At 41.6% G+C, this 14,783-nt stretch overlaps 1 pseudogene; it reads left to right on the top strand.

Moving 5' to 3' along the window:
* Nucleotides 1-373: 373 nt before the first annotated feature.
* LOC123084181 (uncharacterized) lies at nucleotides 374-9,415 on the top strand (annotated as a pseudogene).
* The last annotated feature ends 5,368 nt before the right edge of the window (nucleotides 9,416-14,783 follow it).

Below are 14,783 nucleotides of genomic sequence, written 5' to 3'. Positions count from 1 at the left end.
GCCGCCCTCACACATCAAAGCCGGCGCCGCTCCAGCCCTTCGTCGCCGCCTCTCGATCTTTTTCCTAGGGTTCCCCGCCGCCGCTACCCCTCCCTTGAGCATGGGTGGCCACCGGCGAAGGATGCCCGCTCCCCCTCCTCTCTGGCCACACCGGTCTCCTCCCTAACCACAAAGTGGGTGCACGCGGTGCGGACTCCGGCGAACGCGGCCGCGCGTGATCCAGAGGCCCGGCGGCGCCCACATCCCTCGCCTCTCTGGTCGCACGTCGCCTCCCTAACCACAAAGTGGGCGCACGCGGGGTGGGATTCGGCGAACGCGGCCGCGCGCGATCCAGTGGCCCGGCGGTGCCCGCATCCCTCGCCTCTCGGATTGCATGTCTCCTCCCTTCCTACAAAGTGGGTGCACGCAGGGTGGCCACTCCGCCAACTGACTCCAGGAGCTCTGCTTTCGCAACGGCAACATCTACATCAAGCTCGGCCAGCACATCGCACAACTGGTACGGAAAGGAATTCCTAACTCTGTGAGGATACGCCTGAATTCACTTTGGATTCATCTGTGGTAAGATTGCACAATTTTGTGGCTGAGGAACAACTGCTTGTTTGCTTGTACTACCACAGGTGTATGTGCAGACAATGAGGGCGCCGATGCTCAAGAGGTCGTCCGCGGAGTCATCAAGAAAGAGAATGGAGAATTGCCACAAACTGTTAGTTCCTTCATTGCATCACGGCATTGTCTTACACCCTGCTGAAGTAACTTCGTTGTTGTATTGATTAGCAAAATCAAACAATCAGACTGAGTGTGGTTAGTTCAGTTGTTGGCCAACAGAGTATTCACCTTGAATCAGAACCTGGATTTATGCTCAGCTTGTTTTTAGGTTAGAAGAAACTCTGACATAAAATTTGGCTTCCCCTATTCACGGTGGTGCATGTTTTTGCATAATTCTTCCTTGTCCCGCTTGCAAGTGCTTTTCTTGTGCAAGTCCATGCGTCCACAAGACATGATGGGAGAAAAGTTGCTGTCAAGATTGTTGTTATTATATAAGAAAAGACTACAGTTCATTCGTTCACTTATGTTAAGTTTGAACTCTTAAATTATGACAGCAGAGTTCACCAGCATGTTGTCTGTCTTTCACTTTTTTGACCCATGTTTTGTCTTACAGGTTCAGCACGACCACTTGGTGGATACTTCCATAATAGATATCGCCACCGTGGATTTAGTAGTGAATGCTCTTCATTATATTTTCCCTAAATTTGACTACAGGTAAAACCAGTCAATGGGTGCAACCGTTCTTTGTCTATTACCTTGTTGTCTCTCTCCCTCTTTTTAACATACCACCTCGAAAGTTTTAGACTTATGCTAATTTTTAGAATTAGTTATGATAGAGAGAAGGACTCCGATCTGTATGCTTTGACTGATGGCGTCTTACCGAAAAAGGCAGGTGGTAGTGCGATATTGTCGTGAATTTTGCTCTCTTCTTTTCATTAGCTTTAATATGAAATAACGCCATGCTTCTATGTAGGCAAGTATGTTGACTGGGTTGATGTGGAGCTAGAGAAACTTGAGAGGACACAGGAGGTATTATGGTGAAGTGTGCTAAATTGTGTTTTTTAGGAAGACAATCATCTTATACTAAAACGGAAAGACTAAGCTCAATTCCATGTTTGAAGCCTTGTATACAGCATGCTCTAATTCATACTGGACTGCTATTCCTGACATGGCAATGGTTTCAGGGTATTATTTGAGCTGATATGGAGGGAATACTTCAGATTTCATCCAGGAAAATATGGGAACTCCATTTTCTTACTAGGTAAATAAAATATAAAATTGTATCATTCTGAACTTTTTGCCTTTCATGTATATTACCGAAAGGATGCACACATGTTTTTCTTCTTCTATGATCTCCTGTGATCATTAATTCTGAAAGAAATCTGCTGTGATCATTAATTCTGAAAGAAATCTGAATAATTGCCAGAGTGAGGAGGAAAAAGCAAGAAAATTCTGACCATTTTGGTCATGGTCTTGGAGGATGATTGCTGGTGCAGTGCTCACTCGGTGCTCTAATTTAGCTTATTCGAGCTGTAGGTCTAGATTAATTTTTATCTTAATTGGATGTCAAACGATTAATCAAATAGAGTTGGGGTTCATCCAGGCTACATAGGTCTGATTGTATTAGTGTCAGTTCCTTGAAGTCAAAGTACTGCTATGATCGAAGAGAAATACTTTTAAAGTGATCGCCGAAGTGATAGAAGACAAAATACAAATTAAATCTTAACGTGTACATGTTTTATTTGCTCCCATGTTCACTTTTGTCGAGTTACAAACTGGACCTTTGTGGTGTGCGTCTATACGTCCTCTCAAAAAGATTGGTTAACTTTAAGTTACTATACAATCAGACCTCTACCGCATCGTGTATTTATTTTACTTCAGAGATGTGCTCCCATCGTTGTTGACTGTAGAATTTATGTTGCAGTTCATACCCACCACGTTCGTGTCTTCACCACTTCGTCCTCCAGCACAAACGCCAGAATGGAGCAAAAGCTGTGATTTGCCAGGTCGGTGAACTGATCCAGCTCGCGGCTAGTGCTGTGTCCGCGCAGGAGAACTGATACAGCTCGCTGCCAGGGTGCCATCCCTCTTCTTCTGTGCCATAAAGCCCCTCGATTGAATCTCTGAATTAGCAAAACAAAATTGCTGACCCAGCCAATCTCGTCGGAACATCGTCTAGCTTGCCGTGCTCCACTCACTGTAAGTTTATGTCAGTTTATCTGGCACTTATCTCTTCTGGCTCACAGACACCTTCAATGGACCTTTGCCACTGCTAATAGTCAGTATTGTACACTCCGGGACCAAGGCGATCGACATTTTCTTGGCTGGTCGATGGTGATTGCTCCCATGTCTGTTTTTTTTGTTCTTTAAAAAATTGGTTCTATAATATCATCATTTAGTGAATTTTACCTACCTACACAAACATGATATGACCTGCTATTGCATGTTCTCTAAGATAATGTATAAATTTGTTGCTTAGTTAGGAAGAGGCTGAATCGTGTTGGATTTGCAGCGAGAGGAAGCCTGTCAACATGATGAACAGACTAGTTTTTACCGAGGACAGCTCGGCAAGGAAGAGACCGGATGTTTGTCATTGACCTACTTTGTAAGTGAGTGTATTTACCTCATTTGGTCGTTGTTTCCTCGTGAATTAACTTCAGATGGGGGAGCTTGATCTCATAATGTCTACTCATCAAAAATTCATGACTTCCTTTTTATTAGTAGCATCTTTCTTAACGAAAGGTTACAAATCTTAGTAAAATGGACAATTCAAGATGTTCTAAGGTTTAAATTACTTTCACTTGGACTTGTTAATGTCAGTTGAATAACATTTATTTTAATATTTTCCATGAGATGGCTCATCATTCTAAGTGTTATCTTGTTCTGTTATTAGTTAGAAGAATATATAGCGAAAGCAACTCATGTTCCTCGATTAGACCTTATGTTATATCTAATTACTGGAAATAAAATGTTGTTCAGACGAAGGCTAAAACTGCAGTGGCAGACATGCTTACAAGATCTCGTGAAGATCATTCCGCTGATGATGGTACTCTAACAGAAGAAGAACAGTGGGAAAGAGAGAAAGCCAGCCTTGTTCTGTTATTGAGAGGGGGAAGTTGAAATCTTACCAGATAAAGGGCGTTAAGTGGCTAATATCACAGTGGCAAAATGGGCTTAATGGGATACTGGGTGATCAAATGGGCCTTGGAAAAACAATTCAGACAATTGCATTTCTTGGCCATCTTAAAGGGAATGGTCTGTATGGTCCATACATGGTTATTTCTCTTCCTTCCACCGTGTCAAACTGGTTGAACGACTCAATGAGGTAAAGCATCCAGAGTTGTCCTTCACTGTGCTTAGTTTGTTTGCTATCTTATATGGAATACTTAATTTCAGGTTTGCTCCTTCTCTAAATGGTCTAATTTATCATGGAGATAAAGTGGCTCGGACAGAGCTAACGAGAAACTACATGCCCAAAACTGTTGGTCCTGATTTTCTGATATTAATCACTTCATATGAGATGGCTATGTTTGATGCAAAGTTTCTTGCTAATTATAAGTGGAAGTCACATGATCTGAATTATTGCCCTTGTATATTTCTCTCCCTTCCCCATGTATGTACGTGTTGGCCAGATTCTTTTTTCCAGGGACATCTTTTGAAAAATACAAAGTGCAAATTATTGAGGGAGCTGGGGCACGTTCCAATGGATAAAATGCTCCTTTGACTGGGAGTTGGGGCAGAGTTGTGGTCGCTACTGAATTTCATTTTGCCTGATATATTCTCATCCCATGACGAATTTGAGTCATGGTATGATTCATTTCCTTTTGATGGGCATTTTCTATATGTGCCATTTTTGTTCAATAGTTTTAGTATCCTTGAATTACTTTGTTTCCCAATAACTGATTGTTGTCTCATGCCTTTTGTTTGCCTTTTACAGTTTTATTGTTGTAATTATATATAAATTACCTTGATTGTTGTAATTAACATTTGTTTAGGTTTCAAACAATTTAGCTTTCAAAAGGTTTAGCTTTCTCAATTCCTGTATGTTGTACTGATAGTTAATATATATATGTATCTAACTGCACAGCGCCTGGGCTTGTGGTGTGTGTTATGCTTGTCTGTTCCTGTTCGTACCTTCGTGATGACTGGTTCGGTACATCGTGCATGTGGGTCCTATGTGCAGCCATCGCGAGAGCACGACCCAAATAAGGAGCCTTTTCACACGTCACAGCCCAACATCAAAGAGAACTCTTTCTCTTTCAGCGATCTATTGCAATTGTCATCCATTGATCGAGCGTACACAGGTATGTATATTATAGTATAGTTTGTCAGAAAGAAAGGAGGGGTGGACACCCTGCCTCACCCTACCGGGAGCTCCATGGATGCTATCGCGAATATCCATGTCCTGTAGTATAGCTTTAGTATTTCTCCCACTTTTTCTGTGACATGTGTAAATGTAGTTACATTGAGAAAACGAGAGATATTTTGTTGGGATTTTTTTTGACATATATTTGTTACCTAGGTATCTAAATTATTGCTGGATGCATGTTCATGTGAGAAAATGTGGACGGCTACAGAAGAATCATAAACTTTGTCATATAAAGTTGGAAGTGTTAAACTGCTCAAACTTTCTGCTTTGCAAGCAAATAAAGTGATGCAAGGTATTCAAATATCTATTGTTTATGATAATTTATGTTGGGCTCAACATTAAATTAATGCTTAATTGTTGCCTTGCTGATTACTGTTCCATTGTTTCAAAAAGATGTCTACTGTTGGACTCTTTCATAGTTTATGTTTAAAAAATCAATTATATACATATATCTACCTCATGTTGATGCACTACGAAACTTGTCTCATTAATTCCTTGTCACATTCTTTTGCTCAGACTGGCTTGCCCCTAATTTTATAGATCCTGCCAAATTTCTAAATCTTACTTCACGTGGAGCTGGGAGAATTCCTAAATCTTCCCCACCATGTTAATGCGTGCTAGATTCATCCATTTTAGGGACAAGATTTTTCGGACGGAGGGAGTACTAACCAACAGCATGTGTCTACACTCTTTAGCAGTTAACAGAGTGATTAGTGCCAGCTTATGTGAGTTCAATCGATCTATCTTTTACTGGCATTACCCATTGTGTAAATTGGGATTATTCGCACCAGCCTTCATACACTCCTAAAACATGGTGGGGAAGACAAGCAAATAGATATCACGATGGTTGCTGCCTAAAGAGAAGTGAACAGAAGAGAAGACACAACATGCAGCGGAAGACAATCTGATATATCAATTGTTGCTTTACATCTTTTGTTTGAGACTTGCTACCAGATTGCTCTTGCAACCAAAGGAGGAAGTCCAGAACCTTAGAGGTTTTCCCGTGAGTGTTTGATTACATAGATAGGCTCTTTCTGATGACACCGAGGCTACGACAATGAGTAGGCATACTCTTTTCAAAATGAGTAGGCATCTTTCCTTTCTGAATAATGACAAAATTAAATTATTTTCTTTTTAAGCTTTCCCTTGAACGACTTACTATTGTTATGCACTTATATTAAATGATTTTTTTCCATTTTGTAGTATCCTTCAATGGTTTACATATGGTGTGGCTCCTTGCACTAAGTTGATCGAGCAGCGATCTAGAGGTCTCAATACAGATCGATGACGCCTCCTCGAGATCCACTTATCTGCAACCCCCAACCCTGGTATAGTATGAAAAACCTACAAATAAATTAGAAGAATAGGTAATTATCAGATGCTTATGCTTGTTGGTGTAGTAGTCCTTTTAAGTCCAATCATAGAGGTGTTGCTTGATGCTTCCCTTTAGCCGAGTGACTTTGCATGCTAATAAATTAATGGATAGGTCTAATTAATATTTTTGAGTGCATAATGTTTTCTGAAACCCTTAATTTCATAGTGCAGTTGAGTCTTACCTTGTATGCGGGCCTATAGGTATGTGCTTCATCACTTTTTTGTTTCTTATAAAATGTCCTTGTGTTTGTTTCTTATGTTTAGGTTTAGATTTTTTTTCAACTTGTAGGCTCACTCGAGTTTTCTTTCAATCTAATATTTTCATGCGGAATATTCAAGAGATATCCAAGAGAAATACAACTGCATCCGGCCTCAGAACATACATTGAATAAATTTTTGTTGTTTTTTGAATGATGACTCTACCTGCGGTAGAAATGTATCAAGAACGATATGCATTATGGTTGTATTATGGACGTGGATATGCTTGCCATATTATCTATATATTTTTCACATATTTTTGTGTTTGTTCTTGGGGGTGGTTGTGGCAGTTTCATAAAGGTCCAATTTGGTTGTTTTTATGATCTCTCAAGATATTCCACACCATACCGATTAACTATCGATAGTTTTAGTTAATGATTTATGATATTTATCTCCCAACGGTTATCCGTCCACACATTTGCATGCAAATACAAGTAAAAAATGGTTTTTGACTTTCTATTTCTTGATCAATTAACATTGGAAAGTTAGCACTATGGGGCCTTAGCACGACAACTTCCCGACTGTCTACTACAACAAGGTTTTCCCAGCTCCGGTGATGGAGGGGTGATGCAAGCAGCGCGCCTTCGGCTTGCTACGTGCTTGTAGTCGTCGTTAGGTGGTCCACGGACATGGTTGTAATTTTTATTACCTTTGTTGTTCTTTATACTGCCATGATTGGAGATGAATAGATTGGAAGTTTCTTGCAAAAAAACCTGTAAAATTTAGCATGCTGATGATGGAAGAAAGTTTTAATCAAGGAATTATTTGTAAGCAAAGACTCAACATTTTGTTCCTTTCTCTTGAGTGCATTCCTCATTATTTAATCATCGATATCCATATGCTAGCTTCATGTTTCAGACATAATTCCTTTCTCTTCGAGGGAATTTATGGCCAGGTGCGCTCATATACTTCTATCTTCTAAGATTGTTTTCATATGAATGAGCTGAAGTCATTTCCTAGAAACTATGGTGCTTTTACTTTTTATTTAGGTTGCTCGACCAAGGTTGTTCAGTGATTGTGTGCACTCCACATGCATCGCCATTTATCGAGTAAGAAAAACATGATATTTTTCTGATTATTTTCACAAGTTATCAAAATGCATTATTTTACCGACCATCACAAGTTAACGAAATGCATTATTTTACCGTTTAAATGATGCTAATTCCCTAGGGTTGATAGTGTAGAAAAATAGAATAATTTTCTACTTATTTATCTTGTTACGGTAGTTTTTGTATATAAGAAACTACAAAGATATAACCAAACCAACTTTCTTTATCGAAATTCATCTAATAGAGGACCCTATTGTGTGACACCATTGAGACACAAGTGGAGCATTGCAACTTTCACAATGATATTGGAGGCAAGGGAATATTTTAACTCGGTGTTAAAAATATGAAAGGGAAAAAAGAGATGACATCACATATTATGACCATGGTATGTGTATTGTAGATTTTTAGAAATGCATGGCCAATATGTTGTTATGTCTTGACTTGTCCTTATGATTGAGTGCTTGTCAGAAAATTGCTACGGGACATAGCTCGGCAAGGAATGAATTTTATTATGTTGTTGTCATCAGATGGTACCTCGGTGAGTAAGTTGATGATAGTCTTCTAATCATGGGTGTCAAGTCCAATCAAATCTGGTTGAGGGCCATCTTATTGTGCTCAGATACGGAAAGAATCCGCAGCCGCTCCGTTGCCACTATTGCTACCGGCACTTGATGCAGAGGGGTGAATGGAAGGAGAATGTGAATAATGAAGAGTGCGCGGCAAAGGAATGGTCCGTACCTTTTTTTTATCACAATGAGGGAGTTAACCCACACTAGATCCATGATCTGCGGAATGGCGGTTGTCTGGTTCGAGCCGATGGACAGTTACCATGAAGAGCGAGGCGGTGTGGGGAACCTCGTGGATGACCCTGTGTATTCTTCATAACCAAAACATAATCTTCTTTTGGTTATTTCATTTTCTCTGGGATTTGTCCCCTTATGCTTCTCTTATTGCCTCAATAAAGTTTGGTGTTGTGGCAACTCGCGGGCACATACCTCGACAACAGTCTTTTTTATTTTAAAAGAGGCAAAAGGATCACATGATATATATCATTTCATATAACTTGGCAGCAAAACACACTGTGGTGGTCGCCCTCAGCTACGACGATGTGCATTCCTCGGCACCGAGAATTGGGCTGGGACGTCATGGAGAGGAGAGAAGGGGGCGGGCGACACAGTGGAGGGAAGGAGAGATGGCGGTGAGAGGAAGGTGCGGGCTGAATGACATGGCGTCGAGGGAAGGCGGCAGCAAAAAGCCGTGGTGGGGAGAGATGGCGGCGTCGACGCCGTGACGTGGAGAGCAGGTCAGGGGAATGAGATGTGCATGTGCCGTGCGGTGAGAGTCAGAGAGTGAACTGTTTTGTTTATTATAAGATGAGAAGAAAATGAGCTGCCGTTTATTTTTTAGGGGAAAATAATTGTTTGCCGTGAGAGAAATATCACTTGCTCAAAGCGAGCAGCTGACAAATGAATATATATTGTATATGGGCTTATCTGATTTTTTTTTAAATATGTGTTTATATATTCCCTTTTGTAGATTGGAGATAAGAACTATGGCTTCAGATGATGCTTTGAAAGTGTCAACTCACTAAGCTTTATGATGGGTGGACTGAAAACTCATTGAAGTCTTACACAATTGGAAGAGATATGTACAAATAATGGTTCTTCTGTAATACTTGTTGGATATGACAATATATAAGATGAATTTTCATATATGCTTATTTTTGTAAAGTATGAGAGAGATGAAGATGTATTATGTCAACATTCAAAAGGAATCCTTTGACAAAGTTGCCGGCGTGGTGTTGTTCGAAGGGGCCTAAAATTCGCCGAGTTATATACAATAATACACGTATATATGTGCAATCAGAATAAAGAATTAAAAGGCCCGTGGCAACGCACGGGCATTGTACTAGTTTTTTTAGGAGGGTGATTGATTTTAAGAATATCAACCGTGAAATGTAGAAACGTATCGACGTCGTGCGAGTGGTCTTCCGAATGCTTCCTATCTGATAGGAAGTGTTTCCCCGAAATAATCTGGTAGTACATGTGAGGGAAGGAGATGGCTGACGGCAAATTAGTAGCCAAGGACCCAACGGCCGGGAGGCCAGAGCATTAATGATGAACGATATTCAGCAGATTTAAGACTGCAAACCCTATTGAATGGTGCACGAAGACTAATACTCTGTATTAACACGCACCACCCTCTGACAGAGGTCTCACTTGGTCTTATATGACATATTTTTTCTGTACATAGTAAAATTGTGACTCTTCCGTGTTTCCAGTGGGCAGAAAGGCGGAAGACATGGCCCCCAAGGCAAGCACCGGCCTGATCAGGGTGGCTGCCCTCAGGTCTCAGTTACACGTTCCCATCAAAAAATGCATCAAAGGATTATACCTGGCAAGGGAAGAGGCAACAAGGCTTGCCAACAAACACAAGTGCACATTATCTTTACTCAGTCAGTAGGACTCTTTGCCAAGCACAAGTGCAAAATCTTCACCTATGTCATTAGAGAATAGTTAGGCACCGCAGCAATAGTGTAGGCATGCAGGCTGAACTTCAGAGTTTCGATTTTTGGTTTGTGATTATTTTTCGTCCCAGGGCGAGAAGGCCGAATTTCAGCCATTTTTTAAAAAAATTGGCTGAAATTTGACCAAAATTTGCCAAATTTGACCAACATCTATTTTCTCGGTCGAAAGGTACTTTCCACCCCAGGCCGAGATGTCCGAAATCCATTTTCTTCAGTCGAAAAGCAAAACACAGGACTGAAGAGATGTGGTTCTAATGGGGTTGGATGAAGAACTGCGTGTTGCTCACGCGGATGGGCAGGAAGTAATTCTTGTTGAAGTTGCTCTAGAACTTCATCTTGTTCGTGCAAGCAGACACATACGATTTGGACACGTCCGCCTGTACGACCAAGCAGCGGTACAGGATCAGCATTGTATGATAATCACTCAATTCCCAATGTCCCATATTCTCAAGCAAACCCCTTTTTTCTTGCAATGATTTTGCTAACACTTGGCGTAAGTGAGGAAGTTGTAAAGTCTCCATGGGCCGTGTGCTACTCATCAAGCATCGAGAGACACGCTCCTTGGGGGTTCACATTTATATAGATGATCTGGTGGCCATACATAATGCGGTTGCTTGAAACATTTATATTGGATAAATTTCACGAGATATATAGCCGCAGAAGGTATTAATTAATAAAGGGAGTCTCGAATGCTATACAACAAGGGCATGTGCTATCTTTTATTTGGTCTTGGATGTACATGTTATTTCGAATTTGATCGGCCAGCTCGTACTATTTTATCTGTTAGTTAGTCCTCTTTAATTAATGTATATGCATATAATGCAGTGTAAACTGTGTAGTGACTCTACAAAGGAAAGATTTTTGGTACTACAGATATCCCTCCCCTATTTCCGAATAATGAGGAGGAGCTACTATATTTCTTTTGTTCTTTGGTACAAAAGATTACGAATACGTATTGAGCTATTTTACAGTACCAACAAACTAATACGAGCTATTTATTTTCGTCAATCCGACGACAGCCACGAATTGGTACCCTCAGCTAGTTCTATGTAGTACTAAGGTCAACTCCAACGGGCCGACGCATTTTGTCCGCCACCGTCGCTTTCTGTCCTGACCGACGACCGTACGCAGAGACTCAAACGACCGGATGACCGTTTCGTTGTCCGCTTGGATCAATTTCCAGCCCATATTTGGGCCGAGTTTGAGTTCCCCTGGACACGCACTGGATGCACGCAACGTCCCACCTTGTCCTCCAATGGCCTGTCGATCGGTGTCACACAGGCCAAACCCCCCTGGACCAACCGAATACGTCCTCCCCGGCCACTTTGTCCTGACCGCCGCCATCCACTTCCCGCCACTTCACCACCCCCGACGTCTCAAACCCGACTGCCATCGCCATCATCGCCGGCACCTCCATGGTCGCCCCCACCGGCCGTCATTGTTTCCATTCCTTTGCCGTCGACGGTGTATCCTGATACGTCTATTTTGCATCATGTTTTCCTACTGTTATGTACAATGTTTTGGTCATTATTGTGTCACTTTGTGATGCAATTCTAATGCCTTTTCTCTCTTAATTTTCAAGATCTAAAAGAATTTGCTCAATTTTTTTGCAAGATCTAAATGAAGAGGGAAATTACTGCCGGCTGAAATTCGGGACCGAAAGGAGCTATAACTGAGATAACTACTCTGCGTAGCTCTAAATGAGTTGAAACTATACGAATATTTTCTTATTAAATATATAAAAATACTGGAACAAAGAACTACCAAAGGGGCCCACCTCCTATCCACAAGGCAACAGGGCGCCCACCCCCAGGGCACGCCCTGATATCTTATGGGTCCCATAGGTGCCCTCCTTCTACAATATGAAGCCTTTTTCCCTCAAGGTGCCACCGTCTCAAGGCAGGACAGGGGCAGCAAAACTTTTCCTCTCTGGCGGAGAGATTTCGCTGGGGATAGTTACCTCCGGGAGGGGCAAATTGAAGGCATCAACATCACCAATGCTCCTCTCATCGTGGAAGGACCAATCTTCATCAACATCTTCACCAACACCATCTCATCTCAAACCCAAGTCCATCTCTTGTATTCAATATTTGTCTGAAAACCTAGGATTGGTACATGTGGGTTGCTAGTAGTGTTAATTTCATCTTGTAGTGGATGGTAGTTGGTTTATTTGGTGCAAGAGTATATGTTGAGATCCTTAATCATATACAATACTCCTCTAAACTTGAACATGAATATGATTTATGAGTAATTCCGTTTGTTTTTTAGGACATAGAAAATGTGTTGTTATAAGTAATCGTGTGAAGTTGGTATTCATTCAATATTTTGGTGATGTGTATGGTTAGGAGGACAATGGTATCTCCAGCCCACCAGGGTTCAAATCCTGGTGCTTAAATTTATCCTGGATTTATTTCAGGATTTCCGTCGATGTGCATTCAGTGGGAGGAGACATTCCCGTCGACTACAAGGCGCCTACGGTACTTCGTAAAATCTCAAGATGATATGCCAGCTTAGTCTCTCAGAGATGTTCATAAGGGTAGGGTGTGCGTGTGTGCATTCATAGGGATGAGTGTATGCATGTTTATATGAGCGCCTGCGTCTGTATTGTGTTAAAAGAAACACATGTGCTCACATTCCTATAAGCTCTTGTACAATGCTAGTTTCTTAGGGAGGTGCTTAGAGAAAAAATAGAGGTTTTACTGAAGCACTGATGGCTATTTCTACATGAGAGACACCTAATTGAGCATCTGCCCTATGCAAATAAGCACCAGTGCTTAAGGAAAGGCTGATTTATTTCTTTAAGCATCTCTCTAAAGCACCTTTCATTGTACAATGCCTAAGTAGCACAAGCACGCATGCACAACATGCTCATCAAACTTGCCACTAACTGCACGTACTAGGCATGCGCTAACAAACTATCTCAATTCTACTTTATCTGACCAGCCCGTTTGACTCCAGCTTCTCGCTTCTGCAGGCGAACGGAAGGGAGCGGCTGGAGGTAGGTTTCGTGTGTTGCCCCCGAGCCACCCCTGCGACATGGGGGTTAGTTACCGGTTGTATAGATATGTAGAACCTTTTGGTTCTTGATTGTTTTTTTCCTGCATGTGCGCTAAAGACTATTTATGTTTGCTCTTCTGTGCAATGTTGTGCTCATATCACTAGTAGAAAAGGGGTTATCAGTCCCGGTTCGTAAGGGCCTGTAGTCCCGGTTCTTGAACCGGAACTAAAGGGTCGTTACTAATGCCTCCCCCTTTAGTCCCGGTTCAAACTGGAACCGGGACTAAAGGTCACGGCCACGTGGAGCTCCACCTTTAGTCTCGGTTGGTAACACCAACCGGGACTAAAGGAAATTTTATGAATTTTTTTTTAAATTTCTTTTGAATTTTTTTTATTTTTTTATTTTCAAATTTCTGAATTATTTTAACCTCTAATCTCTAATCACCACCCCTCACCACTGCTCAATTTATCCTCTAATCTCTAATCACCCCTCATCATTCCTAATCATCTAACTTCCCGAACGGTCACCCATCCTCCCACTCCCCCAGCATGAGCACGCTTAACTTCCGGGTTCTATTCTCCCTCGTTTCCAAGTCTGCACTTGTTGTTTTCCTGACAATAGTAAGATGTCAATCCTACTAACCCTCGGGAATTTTGCGTGAGCATGAAGTGACACATTTCACTGTTTGAGTTTGAAACTATTGTTTTAAAAAACAATAATTATTTAGTAACACTAATATTTCTTGAATAATTAGTTTGACCAGATTTGACCAAAATAATTGACCAAAATAACTAGAATAATTAGTTTGACCATTGTTTGACCACAGTTTGAAATTTTTTCGATTTTTTCCACCCTAGATCTTAAAAGCCCCGTAACTATTTTTTTGTTAGGTTTTTGAGGATTTTGAAAATGTTTAACGGGGTTCCCGGTTCGTGGGGGGCAACTGGCGATGAAAACTGAGAATTTTTCACAAGTGTTTCTTATATAGTCGAAGCATTGGTCCTGGTTCGTAGCACCAACCGGGACCAATGCCCCCCATTAGTCCCGGTTTGTGCCACCAACCGGGACCAAAGGCCAGTTTTCGGCAGCCCAAAGGGCGGGAAGCGGCGGCCTTTGGTCCCGGTTGATGGCACCAACCGGGACTAAAGGGGGGCATTGGTCGCAGTTGGTGCCACGAACCGGTACCAATGCCCCCCTTTAGTCCTGGTTGGTGCCACAAACCGAGACCCAAGGCCCCTATGTTGCCCGCGTCACGGCCAAAGTTTAGTCCCACCTCGCTAGTTGAGAGGGCTCGAGAGTGGTTTATAAGCGCTGCTGCGCCCACCCTCTCGAGCTCCTCTCAACTGCAGGCTTTCGGACCTAATCTCAAACTATGCTACTGTGGGCCTATTGGGCCTTCTGCGGGCCTGAATCCTGACCCAGGTTGGGTTTCTAGTCGTATTCAGGTCGTGGTGGCCCAATAGGTGGCAGTTTTTTTAGTTTTTTTCCAGTTTTTTTGTTTTGTTTTTTGCATAATTAATTTTCTTTTGTTTTTTGCTTTATTTTTTAATTCTTTTTGCTTTTTATGTAAGAAAAATTACAAACTTTCTTTTAGTGCCATTAGTTTTCAAATTTGGATAGTTAAAATTTGAATTCTTTGAAATTTGTGTGAATCACAAGTTT

Source organism: Triticum aestivum, chromosome 4A (genome assembly GCF_018294505.1).
Source record: "Triticum aestivum cultivar Chinese Spring chromosome 4A, IWGSC CS RefSeq v2.1, whole genome shotgun sequence".
Taxonomy (NCBI): domain Eukaryota; kingdom Viridiplantae; phylum Streptophyta; class Magnoliopsida; order Poales; family Poaceae; genus Triticum; species Triticum aestivum.
The sequence above is the reverse complement of the archived record's forward strand: the minus strand, read 5'-3'. Positions and strand labels throughout refer to the sequence as shown.